The sequence below is a fragment of the Crocuta crocuta genome, unplaced genomic scaffold, assembly GCF_008692635.1.
Source record: "Crocuta crocuta isolate KB4526 unplaced genomic scaffold, BGI_CrCroc_1.0 scaffold6, whole genome shotgun sequence".
NCBI classification, from domain to species: domain Eukaryota; kingdom Metazoa; phylum Chordata; class Mammalia; order Carnivora; family Hyaenidae; genus Crocuta; species Crocuta crocuta.
The window spans coordinates 10,903,066-10,919,104 of record NW_027531917.1 but is presented as its reverse complement, the minus strand read 5'-3'; the positions used below and the strand labels follow the sequence as shown (position 1 = coordinate 10,919,104).

Genomic DNA, 16,039 nt, shown 5'->3' with positions numbered 1-16,039 from the left:
AGTTTTAAAATTCAGCCTTATAGTAGTAGAATAATCAATAGGCCCTTCTTCTATATGTAAAATATCCCATCTATATTTATCAGTTTTACGCTTATGTAAAATTACCAAATCCCCTACAATAGCACTCCATTTCTTTAGTTCTGGTTTACAAAATAAGAAAGTAAGGCATTGACAGTTAAGGTATGTCAATAGCAAGTGTAGTGTTAAAGACAGGATTGAAATTAAATATTGATAAGGTGTCTGTCTCCTTTTTACCCAAACCAAACTGAACTCATACATGCATACACACACACACACATAAACATATATACATTATAAGTGTGTTAGGTAGGTTTCATTTGGCATATAACATACACATATACATATACCTATCAACATATATGCATATGCCTATAACCCTATATTCATACACATGAAAATACATATACCTATATATATGTATATGTGTACCTATATACATATATATGAGTATATGTATATGTCTGTATATAATATTTATACATAAAATAACATACTTGCATTAATAAAAAAAAGCTCTGCAAGTGAATTTTCTCTTCCAACCTTAGAGTTTTGGAATCATTATAATTCCCAATATGTTGCAAAACAACTACAGTGAATTTTCTTACCTTTCTGTTGTTATTAATATAGTATAAAAGATAGAAAAAATAGGAAACCTCTAAAATTACTGTAGAAAGATAAAATCAAAGAGCAAAAGTCACAAGTTTAAAGTTTTATATTCTAACAGTTAACAATATATCTTTTAGAAATAATTTTTGTCAATTTGAGACAATTTTTGATAGTTATCCAGAGTATTTATATGGTATAAGATAAATCCATTTTGTCAAGGCATGCCCACACAAATACGCTAAAATATTTAAAAGAAGAATTCAATAAGCCACTTGAATGAAACCATTACAAATGTGAATTATGCATGTGAAATAGGCTCAGATTCTTTTCAGTGAATTTCTCATCATTTGGATTCACCTGATGTTTGAGCCTATAAGGTCTTGAAGAAAACCTAGCTTGGAGTGAAATTTAGGAAGGCAGAACTAAGCAGACAAAGCCAAGTGATGAGAGCTGTCACTAGATCTGCCGTGGGATAAAATTGGCAGGTTTTGCTTGGCTATGGCCACAGGTGGGACATAATTTTGATGGCTTCATCTACAATTCTCTTGAGCACTTTTTTTCCACATCATGGAAATCTGGTTCAACTCAGTTTGACAGATGGATATCCGATTTGTTGAAATGTGGGAGCCCCTATAATTCAGGACTGAAAGAGACATGGCCACCAGTCTTCCTGGAAACAGAAATACAAACTCTGTAAGTTATGCCACAGGGACATCTGTTCTTGGTTTCCTCTTCTTATCCCCAGGCACACACTGTGCAAACCACAATATATGCATTGCCCCCTGCAGATAATCCCATTCAACTAGTTAGGATTAAGAAGAACGAAAGAATCAGATGAGTTGTAGAAATAAATTCTGGACTTACCTAACTGCGTTTTAGATTATTCTATATAACCCAGATAGTGTGACTGCGTTGCAGGCTCATAGTCATTGAGATAAAATGGGGCCCTTGTTCTATTCTCCAGGATCAGCTGAAAGAGTTGATGTTCATGAAGATATTAGCTGAAAGTTACTTTTGAGATTCTGTGACATCGCTATTCAGAATTTGAATTTTATTCAGAATCTGAAAATGGGAATGTTCAATCATTAATATCACCAAATTTTCTAGTTCTCCTTTCCCATTGCTCCTTTCTCTGTAAATTCTTCATACATTTGGAAATGTAAGACCTAAAAAGGTTGATTGGAGAGATAAAATGGCATCTTGGATAAGGTTGTCTTTCAAGAAATTTTATTTTAAAACAAATCGGCTGGGGCACCTGGTGGCTCAGTTGATTAAGTGTCCAACTCTTGATCTTGGCAGGTCATGATCTCAGAGTTCATGAGATCCAGCCCTGTGTTAGGCTCTGTGCTGACAGTACAGAGCCTGCTTGGGATTCTCTCTCTCCCTCTCTCTCTCTCTCTCTGCCCCTCCCCTGCTCATGAACTCGCTCTCTCTCTCTCTCTCTCTCAAGATCAATAAATATACTTAAAATAGAAACAAAGCAAATTGGCTCTATTTTGACTGTCAATCTATACAAATATGTGTATGTGCAAGCTTTCTCAGATTTTTGTTTTGTTTTTGTTTTATCACCTGTATGACCATATATGATCCCACAGGAAAGAACAAACAAACAAAACCCAAAAAAACAAAATCTCTGGGCTCAGTTTTTATTGAAAGATTCATAGTGCCCTGGTAGTAACATGCTCTCTGCTTGTACTTTTCTTGCCACCACATATCCCCAAGGTTTGATCCCTCTTTTGATTCAAGTTTTTTCTCAGAGGTTACTTTATTAGAGGTTTTCTTGCCACACCCACTTTAACCGCCTCATTTTCTATCTACCTCTCTGCTTTATTTTTCTCCATAACATTTATTTGTGTATTGTTTGTCTCCCCTTCTGGCATATAAGCTGCATCGGATGAGATACTTAGTCTGTTTTCTCATTGTATATCAGTACCTCCAACTGTGCCTGACATATAGCATTTGTTCAATAAATATTTGTTGAATTAATAAAGATGGATTGGCCTCACGGGAAACAAAAGATTAAATCTGCTGCCATCCCAAACTTCCTTGTGTATACTCTTTCCCTTTTAACTTCTCTGTTCTTATTTTCTCTCACCCCAGTTTCAATCAAATCAACAAGGGTTCTAACAGTTGTCCTGGTTTTAGATTTGTCCTGTGCTGTCTCTTTCTGTATCCAGGTGAGGGCTGGATGAATCTGCTAGTTATCTACTGCAAGATATAGCTTTTGGGAAGAGATAATAGTTTTAACCCATGCTTTCCTCTTGGCCTTAGAATTCACCCTGGAAAAATCTCCAGAGGAGATTCCATCTATCAGATTACTGATAGTTTTTGTATTTGTAAAAAGAATAGCTTTGTCCACGTTTTGAATAGTTTTGTACTTCCATTTCTTCACAGTTCTTGTACTTGTACACTTGTCAAAGGTGACATAGTTCAGATAAAGTTTCTCTTCCTCCTTTCCACAAGGATTGCCTCTCTTTTCATGGATATAGAAATCCCCAGATTTTCCAGTACTCTTGAACTTTGTTTTATTCGGCATTTAACAGTATTTTCAAATATGAAACTTAAATTCACGTAGAGCTTGCTGAATTCCTAAGTCAATCCCTATTACTCTGGCATTTTTCTTTCAGTGATTATGAATCCATATTAAAAATGGCACTGCCTACCCTTATCAGAGTACAAGTGTCAAGTTGTTCCTTGGCCTTTCAACAAATACTTACCCAATGACCTGGTTGTTAGTAGCCACTTCAGAAAAGCTTCTCTGTTCCAGATGGCAGTAAAAAACATGGGGGAGTAACTTGTCTGAGAGATACAATAGACATCTGTTGATAAAGCCACCGGAAGTACTGTCCCAAATGTGGGTGTGCTTGCAGTTCAATCTTTTCTATCCTCCATGGTAGACTACAAAAGAATCCTCAAGGAACTGGAGAGGAGATGCCTCTTATCAAAAGAAAACTATATGGACTTGAATTCATCAGGCATATTTTAATATTGAGAATGTTGTATCTTTTCTTAGAAATAAGAGAGTAGAGTTTCGGTGTAGTCCAGAACTAGAAACACATATGTACATGTTTTCTTAGTATCCTAAAAGTATTCTGTAGGGCAAAATTGAACACATTGCAATTCTGTTTTTCTTTTAAAAATCTACTTCAGCAACCTAGTTTTGTTTAGTTCTCAGAATAATTCTACCATTAACTCTATTACTGTTAAGTAAAATTTTCTTTTGCTGAACTATGTGTACCTAAACTCATTATTAATTTAATTTGCTGTGGAAAACTTCACCCAGTAGATTGTATTGCTATACATAAATATGTTATTTTCAGCCTACCTATTCTAGAAACCCAGGAATCTTTACCTCTTCTTCACTTAAGACCTAAGTCAAATTCATGTCTATTTAGGTGAATTTAAATGCCCAGGTTTGATCAATAAAAGATAGCTTATTTCACATTGGTAGTAATTAAATATATTGTGAGGATGGGGGTAGAGAAGAATTAATTTTTTTTTTATAACAGAAGCAAGTGCTTCTGAAATCAAAGACCTCTTAATCAAAATACACTTACATTTCACTTCACAAAGAAGCACAATCTCCCAGTAACCAGAAAGCAGCAAAATTTGCTCTAAAAATTCGAGTAAGATAATAAGCTAACAACAACAAAAATATCATCACAAGTAAAAACAACTAGAATGCATATGGATCCAATCCTTTTGAGCTGCTAACCCTTACCTTCTGCTATGCCAGGAAACCTTCAGGTAGGATGCTAGGCCCCATCTAGACTTTAATAAGCATGGCAAATACTATTTTATTTTATTTTGTTTTATTATATTTTATTTTATCTTCTATCTTTAGAGAGGGACAGAGAAAGCATGCATGGGAGAGGGGCAGAGGGAGAGAGAGACAGAGAGAGAGAGAGAGGGAGAATCTTAAGCAGGCTCAATGTCAAGCGTGAGCCTGATGTGGGGCTTGATCACAACACCTGAGATCATGACCTGTGCTGAAATCAGGAGTCCAGTGCTCAAACCGACTGAGCCACCCAGGCATACTGCATACTAAATACTTAAAAAAATAAATAAATAAATCTACCAACTCCTTTTATTGCATAACTTACTTTCAAAGAAGAATTAGAGGTCCCCAACAAATTTCTTTTAATTAGGGGAAACTAGAAGAAAGAAAAAATGAGAACAGTTAAAGGTGAAACCAGAATGAGGTTAATACATGAAATATGTGCAGTAAGATTTGGTGAATTTGATCTAGATGAACCACAATTTTGCCTCTTAAAGCTCTCTAGAAGCCAAACAAAGGAAGAAGCATAATAAATGATATGATTTCATTGTCCACAAGATAAAACTGAACCAGTTGCTCAGTACTTTTCCAGGTATTGAGAAAAATGTTTCCCATAATTAGGATGTGTATAATGTCACAATTAATGGTCTCTCAAAAACAGACTTTATAGTAAATATAACAAACTTTACAGGGATTTTTTTTTGTGATATGCAAATGATGTGATGAATCATTAAAAGGAAACCTACAAACAATCCAAAGATCTTCTCTAGCCAATTTAATACCATCAGCTCAGGGCACTGGAGCTTTGGTAATATGGAGCAGCTCTACCTCAAAACACATCCGCTCAGAAGTTTTAAAATGCAGATATTTCGTGCTGCTTGGTGCATACAAACTCTAACACTTTGACATTTAGTCACACTGTAGGCATTTGACAACGTCAAGAGCACTAACGAAGAAATGACGTTTGACATTTAGACGTTAGACGTTTAGACATATATTTTGTATAAAGTAGTTTATTTGACCTTTAAAATAAATGGGATTTGTTAAAAAGTGACAATTATATACTAAAGATAAACCATTAACTTACTTTACATAAGATTTAAATATAATTATGAGCCTATTCTGCAAGTATGAATTTAGCTTTGAACACTAAGGCTTCACAAAGCTTGTAAATATTTGTCTAGCCAGAGATGACACCAATCAACATGTCATTCCTGCCTTTGAAACACTGCCTTCTACTCTCCTTTCCTGTTGAATCTGTGCATGTGCCCCCCAAAGTATTAAGAATCCACTGTATTTCCTCAATATCAAGTGAGGGTATCACCAGGGTCCTGCAGTTTTAGACATGAATCCAGAGAAACTGTCTTCCCTCATTCTATGTTTTCTTGTCTGGCTCTTCCCTTTGCTTTTATAGTTTCTCTTCTCTGCAGCTGCACATCTGGACAGTGTGATACATTTCTACTTCTTCTCTCTTTTGAGCTTCTCTTCCCACATATTTGGTCTCTGTCACTCTGTCATTGCTTTTGGTTGACCTCCTAGTGCCTCAACTCATGCCTCACTCTCTGTGGCCACGTGCCCCCACCAGACAAGCCGTCAGGTATTGTTCCCAATCGATGACTGACCTGCCCCACACAGTGCAACTTCCTTGCTCAGACTTTCTCATACTGTGCATTGTAGGGGGTTCTCAACCTTGGGAAACTGTGTTCGTAGAAAGAAGCCTCTGAATTCTGAGAGCCACCAAGAAGACAACTACCCTCTCCCTGGGAATCCAAACAATTCTCTATGATACTTTCCTTCTCTGTTCATTGGAAATGCTCAGGTCACAGCTACAAGATAAAATCAAAGTGGCTTTTTATCCCTAAGGCTGTGCAGACATCAGAAAAACGTTGATGTCTAATATCAACTGGGTATGTGTTACACATGTGTCCTTAAAAAGTTTCAGGAAGTGAATGCTCAAAAAATACACAGGGGGAAAAATTCTTCACAGGGAAATTTCTCAAGGCAGCATAGATTCTTTGTCCACTAGCCTAGAGAATGGATGAACATCAGCAATAGTATACTCAGGAATAATCATACTCCTGAGGTCACCTGAGGAGATTTTTCCCTCTAAATGGCCATGACAACAAATGTCATTATCCCAGAAGCTTCTCTTCCCACCAATACATGTAAGTTTTCATTGAAGAAAGCAATCTTTACAGTAAATACTTCTATTAAACAACATAAAAAAGTGAGTTCATATGAAATTTTCATACATATAGGGAAATATTGCTCTGTTTTTACTATTATCATTAACAGCATATGTTGGTGATCCACCGCACAAACATCTACTGCTATATGGTGCCATTGAGAGAAAAATACAATTGGATCACTCTCTCTCACTATTTCAATTCTGAGCAAAGTTATCTTAAGGGATGCTACTTCCTGGAGCACTTGGATGGCTTAGTTGGTAAAGTATGTGACTGTTGGTCTCAGATTGTGAGTTTGAGGCTCACATTGAATGTGGAGATCACTTAAAATTTAAAAAAGAAATCTTTAGAAAATAGGAATGCTACTTCCTGAGAGCCAGTCAGGCATTTGTGATAATGCCTTCACATGTTCAGATCACATGAATACTAATTAGTTTACTGACAGCAAAGTAATTCTATGGATGGAGCTCCCTTAACTTGGATGATTAATTGCAATTCCCAAAAGTAACTGTCACCTAATGAGCAGTGTACATTCTCATAAGAGCTGGATCCTATAATCAAAGCCTACTAAGAAATCTGGAAAGGTATGGTATCATGAACCCATCAAAAAAGAGGAAATCTGCACAAAAATACAATTCAATCCATTATTTCCTTTGATAAACAACATCCATATTTGATAGATAAGGTAAAAAGAAAAGAATGAACTTTTTTTTAATAGTTTATTGTCAAGTTGGTTTCCATATAACACCTAGTGCTCATCCCCACAAGTGCCCTCCTCCATGCCCATCACCCCCCTTACCCTCTCCCCCATACCCATCAGTCCTCAGTTCTCAACATTCAAGAGTCTCTCATGGTTTGCCTCCCTCCCTCTCCCCTCCTATTTCCCCCCTTCTTCTCCCCCATGGTCCTCCATTAAGTTTCTCCTAATTCTCCTATACGTGCAAACATATGGTAGCTGTCTTTCTCTGCCTGACTTATTTCACTCAGCATAGCACCCTCAAGATCCATCCATGTTGCTACACGTGGCCAGATTTCATTCTTTCTCATTGCCATGTAGTATTCCATTGTATAGATAAACCACATCTTCTTGATCCATTCATCCGTTGATGGACACTTAGGCTCTTTCCATGTTGTGGCTATTGTTGAGAGTGCTGCTATGAACATTGGGGTCCATGTGCTCCTATGCATCAGCACTCCTGTATCCCTTGGGTAAATTCCTGGCAGTGCTATTGCTGGGTCATAGGGGAGTTCTATTGTTAATTTTTTGAGGAACCTCCACACTGTTTTCCAGAGGGGCTGCACCAGTTTACATTCCCACCAACAGTGTAGGAGGGTGCCCATTTCTCCACATCCTCGCCAGCATCTAGAGTTCTCTGATTTGCTCATTTTAGCCACTCTGACCGGCGTGAGGTGGTATCTCAGTGTGGTTTTGATTTGTAGTTCCCTGATGAGGAGGGATGCTGAGCATCGTTTCATGTGTCTGTTGGCCATCTGGATGCCCTCTTTGGAGAAGTGTCTGTTCATATCTTCTGCCCATTTCTTCACTGGATTGTTTGTTTTTGGGTATGAAGTTTGGTGAGTTCCTTATAGATTTTGGATACTAACCCTTTATCTGATATGTTATTTGCAACTATCTTTTCCCAAGAAAAAAAAATGAACTTTTAAAAAATGGAATTATGATTAACAATAATTAACACATGTGCTTTTTCTTGTAGTGCTTTATAAATATTGGTTTAATTCTTACAAATTCCTGTGAGGTTGGTACATCATGATTATGCACATTCTAAAGAAGAAGAGAACAAGGCAGAGAGAGGTTAAGTGAATTCTAGTAAATCATCCAAGCATATATCACTAGTGAACTTCAAGGCTAGAATTGAACTTGGTATGCCAAATCTGGAATCTGTGCTCTGAATGACTACATTGTACTCTTTTACTTAAAAACAAAACACCAGAAATACAGCTTGATGGGTGCACACTGCACATGATCCTGAACAAATTATGGTTCTAATGCTTTTGATATTTACAGAGTTAGGGAGTATCAGTCATTGATAGTAATAATGGTCAGTTTACTGAGCACCTACTATGGGTTGAGCATTTTGCCTACATTACCTCTAACTATATCTTTCATAGTTATTACATGATCCATGTATATACGCATAAAGAACCTCAGAGAAGAAAAGTCATTTTCTTAAGTTTTCATAGTCAGTCAATGGCATCACCTGGACTTAAAATCAGATCTCTCTGAATTTAAAGATTTTATACACACACACACACACACACACACACACACACACACACACATATACATACACTATACCGGGATCCCTTTCAGTTAAGACTATTTAATAAAAGAATAATTGGAGTCCATAGTCCATCTAAGTTTTTGTAGACTGCCACCAATATAGTTTTGTCAGACACATTTGGAAATAAATATGATATAACAAGAATAAGGAAGAGAAAGAAAAACAGGATGAAGATTCTAGTGTAAGTTGCATTAACCTTTACTCAGCATGGACCAGTGAAATGGGTGAATAGAAATTGACCCACCAGTCCAATTTTAGCTAGTACCATATTTCTTTAAGAATAACTTCCAGATGCTGGCTTTGGTGTCCATTTTGTTATTTCTGGCAAAGAAAATTCTTTTGCATTTTGTCAGCCTGAGAGAGCAGAATCTATTAATCAGTGCCAGCCATGATTTGTTCCTCCAGCATAAAAGCACGGGCCTTTTCCTTGGAATGCTTTAATTTATAACCATCTTTTTCTCCATTTCTGCCTACAAGGATGCACATTCATATTTTCACCATGAACTGTGTCAGACTGTAAGGCTAGTCTGTTAATTTAGTGAATTAATTATCATGAATAAGTAAATGGCATACTCCTTGAGGAACACAAGTAGTCTTTCTAAGGAAGCGCTCTCAAACTTTGGTATGTACCAGAAGGATCTAGAATATTAAAGAGAAACACAGAGGCTGGGCTTATTAAAGTGATGCAGGGCCTGGGTCTTTGCATTTTTGTGAAGTTACAAAGTGATTGTGATACCAAGCAAAGTTTGAGAACCACTGTGCATGGTTCATTTCAACGCTGCCTTTTCTTAGATCTCAAAGCTAAGCCAATGAAGCTTCCCAGATTCATGTCTCCTTTTTCACCCATTTCCTGAACTAAAGCAATGGAGTTTAACGAAAATTACCTTACAGATCCAAATGGCCTCTAAGCTGGCTTCTGAGTCACAACTCTCTGTGTGCCTGCTTCCATGCCTGAGCTTAAGTTTGTATTTTCCTTAGTGTTCCTCTAGTCATCTAGACACAGGAGCCTTCCTTCCGAATGAGCACTCTGTGACCAGTTACACCTCGTTTAGGCCAGTCCCCTTGCCTGAGTTTTAACATGTACCCATTGAAATATACTTCCACATAAATATCTCCCTAGAGATTTACCTGGACTATTTGATTTTTGTACACCACCCAACAGTGCTCTCAAACTTTGGATGGTGTTTTAGGAAGGCCCCAAAGACTCTTTCCTCCTAGAATTCATGCTTTTGTATAATTCCTTCTTATTGACTGTTGGCTGGACTTACTGGTTTACTTCTAATGAACAGAAAATGGCAGAAGTGATGGGATGTTACTTCTGAGATGAAGTTATGATAAGACCGTGGCTCCTACCTTGGCAACATTTCTCCCCACTTTGTCTTTGCGATTGCTTTACCCCAGAAGCACACATCTGTCATGTCATGAGGAAGCCTGTGGAAAGGCCTATGTAGCAAGGAACCAACTGCCATAAAACAAATTGTTGGGAGAAATGTGATAAGCCTTTTGTGAGCATAAAAATCCCACTGGACAATTTAAGCCAAGAATCAGTGTTAACAAGCTCGACAAGAAGGGCTCAACTCTAGGTCTTATATTATGAAAGGAGATATACAAAAGAATGAACCACATTAAATGTACAGCAAGTACCCACAAAACAAATTGTTGGAAGAATAAAATAAACCTTTGTGAGTGTAAAAATCTATTAGGGATCTGTTGAGATTCTTCTGGCTTGTTCTGAAATATATATATACATGTATATATATATGGCCTGATTTTATACAAAGGGCTTCCTGATGTTATACAAAGGGCTGCATTGGTTAAGTGCTAGGAACAGAGAATATGAGTGTAACACTGTCTTCTTAGGAGTTCTTGAAGTTCGTTTAGCACTCACATGTCTTGGAATGAGAGAGCAATGTTAAAACCGTGACCACACAGAAAAGGCTGTAGAATAAACATAAAATAAAGCATATTGGAAATTATAATAATTGAGTCATAAATTCAACAGAGCAAGAAAAGAAGTTCCAAAATTGTGATGATATTGCACACTACCCAATTTGTGGTTATTTCTAAGAAAAATATCCTAACGGTTTTCACATGTCACCAACTTTTTACTCAAGTAATCTCCAAACCCCAAACGCTTTACAATTTTTAAACTAACGTATTTTAAAAACTATTTTTTTTGCACTTTGTTACAGATTCCATTTTTTTTCTAAAATGTCCTTTTGTAGCTTTCAGATATTTAGCAACTGAGCAATCTTATTTTTATGTCAGCCGAAATTGTATAATTATATATATTTTTTGTGTAAAAACTAAACTGATAAAAATCCAATTTCCTATTTCCTGACTGAATTCCATGTGTCTTTTAGAGAGCAGGAGAAAATAAAGAAAAAAAAAAAGTTTTCTTCTAGGTCCTCCCCACTTCCGAGTATCAACATACTTCAAGTATTTATTCCAATACTACGCATATCTCCAACATTAAAATGGTGACAAGATCCATTTTGAGTCAGTGAACTACTTCAAGAAAGCAAATGATATACTTCTGAAAATTGTTTTAATTTTTTTTCTGTTTGTTTAATGTTTATTATCTTTGAGAGAGAGAGCACAAACAGGGGTGGGGCAGAGAGAGAGGGAGGCACTGAAACAGAATCAGGCTCCAGGCTCTGAGCTGTCAGCACAGAGCCCAACATAGGGCTCAAACCCACAAACTGTGAGATCATTATCTGAGTTAAAGTTGGACGCTTAACCAACTGAGCCACTCAAATGCCCTGAAAGTTAACTTAGTTAATCCACGCACTGTGCAGACCTACAATCTCACCACTCTTAATACTTGCTTGATAAGCTTATAGTCCTTTCTACCCTCATAGGTGGGCTTTACATTTATACAAGTGAGAATGTAATTTGATTTTTCTCTCTTCAAACTGTATGTCTCATATCTCCCCATGTCATTAAGTACATAGCATTTTGTTATCTGGATGTCTGATTCCTTATTTATCCTATTTCCTGCTGATAAATATTTAGATTATAATTTTTTGATACAATTAATTCCAGTAAATACTTTCATACATAACTTTTTGAGGGTATCCAGGGTTATTTCTGTAAAATAAATTCCAAAAATGGAATTGATAAACTGAAGATAGGAATATTTCTAGAACATGTATTTCCAAGTGAACTTCCATGAAGCTTTTTAGCACCTAACATTCTTCTCATCAGGATAAAGCCCATTTTCTCATTCACTCACCTTGGTGCTTTGTTTTTTAGTGTATTTTTGTTTGTTTTTCTTTGATTTAGAGCTAATTTCATAGTAGAAAATGTAATCTAATTGCTATTTGTTAGTATTCCCCAACCTCTTCATGATTCTGAACATTTAAAAATGGTAAATATCTTTTTTAGTGGCTTTATAATACTCCATCCTAGGGAAGTACCAAAAGTACTTAATCAGTCTTCATTTTTTACTTTTAAATTCCTTCTAAATAATCCTTTTTTTATTTTTTCTTTAATATTTTTTAATTTATTTTTGAGAGAGAGAGAGTGAGCAGGGGAGGATCAGAGAAAGAGGGAAACACAGAATCTGAAGACAGGCTCCAGGTTCTGAGCTTTCAGCACAGACCCTGACATGGGGCTCAAACCCAGGAACCATGACAAGAGCAGAAGTTGGATGCTCAACCAATGAGCCACCCAGGTGTCCCTAAATAATCCTTTTAATAATGTTGCAAATAACATTTTTGTATATAACTGTCATTTACATTTCTGTTTTCCTCAAGCTGGATTCCCACAAGAAATTATTAGAGAAAGAGTATTGCTAAGGGGATTTACAGAAAGACCTTATTAAATTATCAGCATGAGATAATATCTGTTATGGGTTAAATTGCGTCCACCCAAAAGATAGATTGAAGTCCTCGTTCACGGGATCTATGAACATGAGCTTTTTTGGAATTAGCCTTCTTTGATAATTCTAGCATGAGATTCACTGAGAAATTATATCTAAATTATGTTTTAAAAGAAAAATCTTTTGGGAGAAACAAGAGAATGAAGGGATTACATTGGTAGTTTAATTTTTTTGAAGGACAGGTTAGATTTGAAGATGCTTTTCCTCACTGTAGCCCCATCACATTTATAACAAGAACATTCATTACTTTCAAATAAGTTTAGATAGGGCAAACTTCCATTAAACAGAGTAGAACAAGAAGTTGTGTGATTATAAACAAGGTCAATAATAATTAATTTATTTTTAAGAAAGAAATAACATTTATTTTTATTACTTGGAAGGGAAATAGAATGAGGGGGAAAAAAACCTCTGGAAAACTCTGGAGAAACAAAGCAATCAGAATATTTTTTTAGTTAACGAAACACTACTGTCTTGTAAGGAAGAGACGAAGCTGAAGGTAAGTCATACAAAATCTCCAGGAGTTATGGTTCTGTCAGAATCCCCTCTCCATGGTAAAAGCAAGAGGCCATGATGATAATCACTGTGGGAACCTCTAAGATAAGGATTTATCTCCAAGAATAGCAATAAAAAGCTGACAAGTACAATTTAATTATGATGGAGTAGGTCTTGACTGACTGTAAATCTACCTCTGGGGTGTGTATGAAAATTAAGATGCAGGAGTATGTGTTTTAATTTATAGGATTCTTCTTCGGACTGCTTATAAATCAAAAGAATAGCAGAAATTTCAAGGACAAAACACATGCTTTGATCATTTTTTGAGTCCTTCTTGGTTGGGTTAGGTTTTTTTCTCTTTGATTCTATAAAGTCAGTAATCCAAACTATTCATGCTTACCTTTCTCTAAACCTTATTATGTTCACATTCACAAGGCCTAATGAAGAGACACCATGAAATGATATGGTGTAGACTCCTAAGATTTAATTGCAGTATCTGTGAGTAAGAAATCAGGTAGAATATTGCACATATACTTAATAAATATGTCCTAACATGTAAAATAATATATAAACAATACATGAGCATGTTTAGTTAATTATGGATACCCATATGGATATTTATTCTGTGAAACATTCAAAATTATTTACTTTAGTCTTCACATATATATAAGAAGTAGTAGGCTTTACGAAGCTCCCCTTTTTAAACCAATGAAAAATTTGTTTTCCTTGACATAAAGAAAATAGAAAAATAATGAATAATTTGTTCTTCCTCTTATCAAAGGAAAGCATTAAAACATAAATCCAATTATGGCTAATGATTTTTCTTATGTTACATTTGAAATAAATTGTTTGAAATTGCATGTTATCATGTTTCAATTTGGGTAAATATTATGAAAACTGTTGCCTTGTCCTACTTGTTGTTCACCCAACCCAAATTTTGTAAAGCCTCCCTTGGTAATGAAATAACCAAGGGACAGCAAAGACTAGGGAATATATTAGTACTAGAGCTCAGAGGAAGCTACATGATAAAGCAGGAAAAGAAGGCTTGAGATATACAGGAGACTCAAATTGGAGTGGCTGACTAGTTCACAATAAACCAAGGATGTATCTTCCCTCCCAACCCTACCTCACTGCTCTACTCTGATATAATGTGATCCTATATTTCTGACCTCAGTGATTAAAGCAATGGTTTTCAATCTGGAGACACTTTTATCTACCAGAAGACATTTGGCGATTTTAGAGACATTTTTGNAGGTGCTATTGATACCTAGTTGGTAGACTTTCTTTTAATACACAGGACACTATCGACAACACACTGTTAGCTAACCCAGAACGTCAGCGTGCCTAGATGGTAAATCCTGATCCAAGAACAAATCAAGCAAATCATGCAAGGTCAGTCAGAGCTCTTCCTTAAGAGTTTTGAATTTGTCTTTTAGATTTTAAAGATGAGAGAATGATGTTCAGTTTCCCTGTGTGACAAAGCTTGGAAAATGGAGTATAGAAAGTGCCTCATGGGAGAGAGTAAGGCTGAAGCCACCGCGCAGAAGAAGCAGAGCTGGAAGCAGAAAGGTCAGAGCCCCAGGAGCTTTCAATTCCATCTCTTGTTGCTCCCAAGTACAATCTAGTCTTTTCTAGTTAGGTTAACTAAATGATATACATTCTTTAAGTTTGGTATGTAAAGCATCACATTCTTTATAACCTGTTCCCAGTGTACAGAAGCTAGGGCAAAATGTTGGCCCTAAAGACTCGCCATCTAGGGTAGACTTGCATGCTCCCTGTGTCTACTCTCTGTAGGGAGAGCTCTTCCACGGAGAGGCCAGGGTCCTCCAAGCCTTTTTATCCCACTGCTTAAATTTGTGTGGTCTGGGCTACCCCAGGGGCAGGGGCAGGGGCAGGCCCTTGTCAGGCTGCAGTAGTCATTAAAGAGGCTAATGTGTGTAAGTTATGTTAGGTCAAGCTGGCTCCAGACTCTTAAGACATGAATCACCTTTGTGTACGGAACTTTCTGAAAACAAACATGTTTGGTATCAGCCCCTGCTGCTTCTGGGATTCAAGCTGATCTCAGGAGGGTTCAGTCTTGACCCAGAATTTCTTCCATGTTTCTGCCTCTTCTGATTTGGTGATAGGCCAAGCCTCAAGTCCCATCTCCCTCAGCCTTCTTTGGGTGTTTATGGGGGGGAAGGACATGTGGATGAGGAAGGGAGAAGGAGGGAGGACCCGTCTCCATGTTCCTGATATCAACTGAAAGCTCTGATATCCCCAAAGCTCTGACTGCCATAACTTCAGGATGTTTTCCTAAGGCAAACAAAAGATCCTTTTGCGAATTTACTCTAGGGCAAGTTTGCCTGTCTAGATGGGCATAATTAATAAGAGTCATAATTATAAAATATGCTCAAAGGTGAAGAATCTGGGCTCATGCTAAGGACAACTTCTTTCCTTGAGGAAGAGAAAATCAATTACTTTCTGATAGGACATCCCTTTGATAAGATGCTCTCACAATAAAAGCCTTATCTCAATATAATTTCACACTGCACACTTGAAGATAAATCATTAAACAACCCTCTCACCTGCTCTTTACTCTAAGTTGGCATTTACCCATTTTGTGATGCAGGAAGTATCTTTTCAATAGTATGTTTAAAATAGTGTAAAATCACACTTGTAGTCCTGGAGATATATGCCTGAGAGAAAACAATACTCCAGGGAAAGCAGTCATGCTCACCTAGTCTCCTGCTAGCCATCCCTCTCTTTCCTTCCCTCCCTCCCTCCTGTC

At 36.8% G+C, this 16,039-nt stretch overlaps 1 long non-coding RNA gene across 3 annotated transcripts in view; it reads left to right on the top strand.

The window, feature by feature from the left end:
* Nucleotides 1-16,039, top strand: part of LOC144240505 (uncharacterized) — a 111,067-nt gene that overhangs the window by 31,222 nt on the left and 63,806 nt on the right. For 2 of the 3 annotated variants that reach the window (XR_013337746.1, XR_013337744.1), the window contains exon 3: nucleotides 14,706-14,838. The exons of the other annotated variant lie outside the window; for it this stretch is intronic. This is a non-coding gene — a long non-coding RNA (uncharacterized LOC144240505). The remainder of the gene's footprint in view (nucleotides 1-14,705; nucleotides 14,839-16,039) is intronic. 3 annotated transcript variants of the gene reach the window in all.